Genomic DNA, 5129 nt, shown 5'->3' on the forward strand with positions numbered 1-5129 from the left:
TTGTTTTCAAATCTTCATCTATTTTTCAAAATCAAATCTTTTTCAAATCAAATATTTTCAATCATATCTTTTTCAAAATCATATCTTTTCAAACATAACTTTTTCAAAAATCAAATCTTTTCCTTATATTTTCAAAAATCTTGATTCAAAAATTTCAAGTTTGTTACTTTCTTGTTAAGAGAGATTCCATATTTGAAATTTAGAATCATATATTTTAGTTATTCAAGTCATTAATTTTAAAAATCAAATCTTTTTAATTTGTTTTTCAAAAATATCTTTTTTTAAATCATATCTTCTTTTTAAAAAATCCTTGATTTCAAAATCTTGCTCTAACTTCTTATCTTTTTCAAATTTATTTCTTATCTTTTTCAAAACCACATTTTCACTCTTAATTTTCGAAAAACATTAACTTTTTTAATCCCTTTTAATTAACTAATTATTTTAAATTTTAATTTTTGAAAATTTCTTCCCCTCTCTCATCTTTTTCTATTTAAACACTAAGATTCCTCCTCTATTGTCAATTCGAACTCCATCTCTCTTTGAGTGTTCGAATTCTTTCTTACCTACCTCACCTCAAGGAATCTCTATACTGTGACATAGAGGATTCCATATTTTCTTTGTTTTCTTCTCTTTCATATGAGCAGGAACAGAGATAAAGGCATACTTGTTGAAGCTGATCCTGAACCTGAAAGGACTCTGAAAAGGAAGCTAAGAGCAGCTAAAGCACAAAACTCTAAAGAGGACCTCACTGAAATTTTTGAAAAGGAAACAGCAAAAGAAACAATTATGGCCAAACCAAACAACAATGCAAGGAAGATGCTTGGTGATTTTACTACACGAACTTCCAACTTCTATGGAAGAAGCATCTCAATCCCTGCCATAGGAGCAAACAATTTGAGCTAAAGCCTCAATTAGTTTCTCTACTGCAACAGAACTGCAAGTTTCATGGACTTCCATCAGAAGACCCTTATTAGTTCTTAACTGAGTTCTTATAGATCTGTGATACTGTTAAGACCAATGGAGTTGATCATAAAGTCTACAAGTTTATGCTTTTCCCTTTTGCTGTAAGAGACAAAGCTAGAACATGGTTGGACTCAGAACCTAGAGATAGCCTGGACTCTTGGAATAAGTTGGTCACGGCTTTCTTAGCCAAGTTCTTTCCTCCTCAAAAGCTGAGCAAGCTTAGAGTGGATGTTCAGACCTTCAGACAAAAAGATGGTGAGTCCCTCTATGAAGCTTGGGAAAGATACAAGCAACTGACCAAAAAGTGTCCTTCTGACATGCTTTCAGAATGAACCACATTAGATATATTCTATGATGGTCTGTCTGAGTTTTCCAAGATGTCACTGGACCACTCTGCAGGTGGATCCATTCACCTAAAGAAAATGCCTACAGAAGCTCAGGAACTTATTGAAATGGTTGCAAATAACCAGTTCATGTATACCTCTGAGAGGAATCCTGTGAGTAATGGGACGCCTCAAAAGAGAAAAAGTTCTTGAAATTGATGCTCTGAATGCCATACTGGCTCAGAACAAAATATTGACCCAACAAGTCAATATGATCTCTCAGAGTCTGAACGGATTGCAAAATGCATCCAACAGTGCTAAAGAAGCATCTTCTGAAGAAGAAGCATATGATCCTGAGAACCCTGCAATGGCAGAGGTGAATTACATGGGTGAAGCCTTTGGCAACACCTATAATCCTTCATGGAAAAATCATCCAAATTTTTCATGGAAGGATCAACAGAAGCAAGGCTTCAATAATAACAATGGTGGAAGAAACAGGTTTAGCAATAGCAAACCTTTCCCATCATCATCTCAGCAACAGACAGAGCATTCTGAGCAGAATCTTTCTAGCTTAGCAAACATAGTCTCTGATCTATCTAAGGCCACTCTTAGTTTCATGACTGAAACAAGATCCTCCATTAGAAATTTGGAGGCACAAGTGGGCCAGCTGAGTAAAAGGGTTACTGAAACTCCTCCTAGTACTCTCCCAAGCAATACAGAAGAGAATCCCAAAGAAGAGTGCAAGGCCATTGATATAATCAACATGTCCGAAACCTTAGAGGAGGAGGAGGACGTGAATCCTAATGAGGAAGACCTCAGGGGACGTGCAATGGTCAGTATGGAATCCTCTAATGAGGAACCTGTTCATACCTTGGGTCAAAGCTGTCTGACCTGGGATGTTCCACAGACAAAGCGACCGACCTCTTCAGGTCAGGATGACCCGACCTATTCTCAAAGAGCTCGGCCAAGTCACAGGAAAGCCCAATAAAAGGGCCCAAACAGAGGAACACGTCCCAAAATCCAAGGGTGGCCCAAAACCCATAGAGATAAAGGCGGTTCCCTTGAAGATAAGATGACCTCACTTGAAGATAAGATAAAGATAAGATAAGATAACTAACTTATCTTATCTAAGAAGGTCACTCTACGCCATTATAAATACACTGGAGCACCCAGGTATAACTCATACTCTGATTCTACTCAATACCTGCTTAATACCCTTGCTAACTTAAGCATCAGAGTCCCTTGCAGGTACCCCCACCCTCCGGGGACAAAGGAATCAGCACCGCCACCAAGTCCAACAAGCCGGACACAACAACTCCGACCAATACAGAAGATCTCATTCGAGATCGACCTATAGTTTCAGGTAACCCTCAGAACATTGGTGCCGTTGTCGGAGAACCTGGAAGTCATCCCATCACCATGGCGGACAACCATGACAACGATCACACCTCAGATCTAGAGGAAAGAACGCTGCATAAAAACGCAGACACCACACCAAAAGATACTTCCCAAATCAACAACAAGAAGAATTCCCCAAATGAGGGAGCCATGGATGCATTTCAAGACCGGTTAAAACAACTTGAAGAAGAAGCCCTACGTCAACGAGTGGCCGAGAAAGACCTACAAAGGGAAGTAAGGCGACGCCGGGAATTAGAGAATAAACTCCTAAAACTTGAAGCCGATGTCAAGACTAAAGCCAGCCGATCCACTCCCGAAGATAGCTCCCGCAAGGAGCAAAACCCATTCACCAAGGAGATCATGAAGACAAAAATCCCGAAGGACTTTAAACTCCCAGACATGACCTTGTACGACGACACTACAGATCCTGGCCATCATCTCAGTAATTTCAGAAGCAGAATGTATCTCACCGATGCCTCAGATGCAGTTCGTTGCAAAGCCTTTCCAACTACTTTGACAAAAACAGCAATTAGATGGTTCGACAACCTCCCTCCTAGGTCCATCTCAAGTTTTGACGACATGGCTAAAAAATTCCTGGCCAGATTCTCCATCCAAAAGGACAAAGCTAAACATGCTCCGCGTTTACTGGGAATCAGACAAGGAGAACGGGAAACCCTGCGCAACTACATGGAAAGATTCAACAAGACATGCATGGACATATAGAACCTACCAACAGAAGCCGCTATTATGGGCCTCATTAATGGCTTACGAGAAGGGCCCTTTAGTCAATCTATATCAAAGAAATACCCCACATCTCTAAATGAGGTGCAGGAACGAGCAGAAAAGTACATCAACATGGAGGAAAACTCCCGATTAGGAGGGACTTCAAAGGCCGGATTCACCCCCCGGGATAAAGACAAAGATCCCAAAAAGAAGGAAGATCGACATGGAGAAAAAATCAAAAAATACCACAATTACACCCCTCTTCAGGTATCTCTTGTGGATGTATACAGAGAGGTTTGCAACATGAAAAAAATACCACCAGCTCAGCCACTCAAAGGCAAAAAAGGAGGGGGAAACCGGGCCGAATATTGTGAATACCATCGGATCTGCGGGCACTCCACCAATGAGTGTTTCGACTTAAAAATGTCATAGAAAAGCTCGTACGAGAAGGAAAGCTAGATCGATATCTGGCCACCCATGATGATGAACAAAGAAAAAGAAGAAGAGCAGAAGATGTCAGACCAACCACGCGATCATCTCGAATGCCAGAAAGACATGTCCACATGATTCACGGCGGATTTGCCGGGTGAGGAATCTCCAAATCATCTCGCAAAAGACATCTCAAAGACGTATATCACGTCGCAGGAAAGGAGGAAGCGCCCGACATCCCGGCGATCACTTTTACCAAGGAAGACGCATCCGGCATCGCATCAGGGTATGATGATCCCATGGTCATCACTATTATACTGGCAAACGCAAATCTTCACCGCACGTCGATAGACCAGGGGAGCTCCGCCGATATCTTATTCAAAACTGCTTTCGACAAACTCGGCTAGGAAGAAAAAAAACTCAGAGCATATCTGGACAGCCTGTTCGGACTACTAGATACCCCAGTTCAACTGATGGGATACATCTCGCTCCACACAACTTTCGGAAAAGAAAGTCAGTCAAGAACACTCAAAATAGATTACATCATAGTCGATGTAAGTTCAGCCCTACAATGCCCTCATAGGTCGGACAATGTTAAATCAGCTCGGCGCAATAGTCTCGACTCCGCATCTATGCATGAAGTTCCCAACTGCAGGAGGAATAGCTACGATAAAAGCAAATCAGAAGATGACGCGCTGCTGTTACAACGAAAGTCTAAACCTCAGAGGCAAAGGAGAAGAATTCCACACAATTGAGCTCGGTGGAGTTCATAGGCGGGAAGAGCTCTGCCCATAACCTGAAGGTGAAATAGAGAAAATCCAGATCGGGGATACCCCGGATCAAACGACCAATATCGGCATACTCCCAAAAGGAGACATAAAAGAGTCACTCATACAGTTTCTACGAGACAACGCCGACCTCTTTGCGTGGAAGGCCGCAGACATACCAGGCATAGATCCCAAGCTAATGTGCCACAAGCTAGCAGTCTACCCAGGATCTCGGCCGGTACAACAAAGGCGTAGAAAGCAAGGACCAGAACGCTCTCAAGCTGTAGAAGAACAGGTACGAGCTCTGCTGGAGGCAGGTTTCATAAGAGAAGTCAAATACCCGCTATGGTTTGCTAATGTCATATTGGTAAAAAAGTCAAACGGGAAGTGGCGAATGTGCACTGACTATACCGATCTCAACAAAACCTACCCAAAAGATCCTTATCCACTCCCAAGCATCGATGCACTGGTAGATGCCTCCTCCGGATATAAATACCGCTCCTTTATGGATGCATACTCGGGATAT

At 42.0% G+C, this 5129-nt stretch overlaps 1 non-coding gene across 1 annotated transcript; it reads right to left on the reverse strand.

The window, feature by feature from the left end:
- Window positions 1-1178: 1178 nt before the first annotated feature.
- Window positions 1179-1286, reverse strand: LOC112713693 (small nucleolar RNA R71). Its single transcript, XR_003158663.1, has one exon. It is a non-coding gene; the product is annotated as a small nucleolar RNA R71 (small nucleolar RNA).
- Between the last annotated feature and the right edge of the window lie 3843 nt (window positions 1287-5129).

The sequence above is a fragment of the Arachis hypogaea genome, chromosome 9 (assembly GCF_003086295.3).
Source record: "Arachis hypogaea cultivar Tifrunner chromosome 9, arahy.Tifrunner.gnm2.J5K5, whole genome shotgun sequence".
Lineage (NCBI taxonomy): Eukaryota > Viridiplantae > Streptophyta > Magnoliopsida > Fabales > Fabaceae > Arachis > Arachis hypogaea.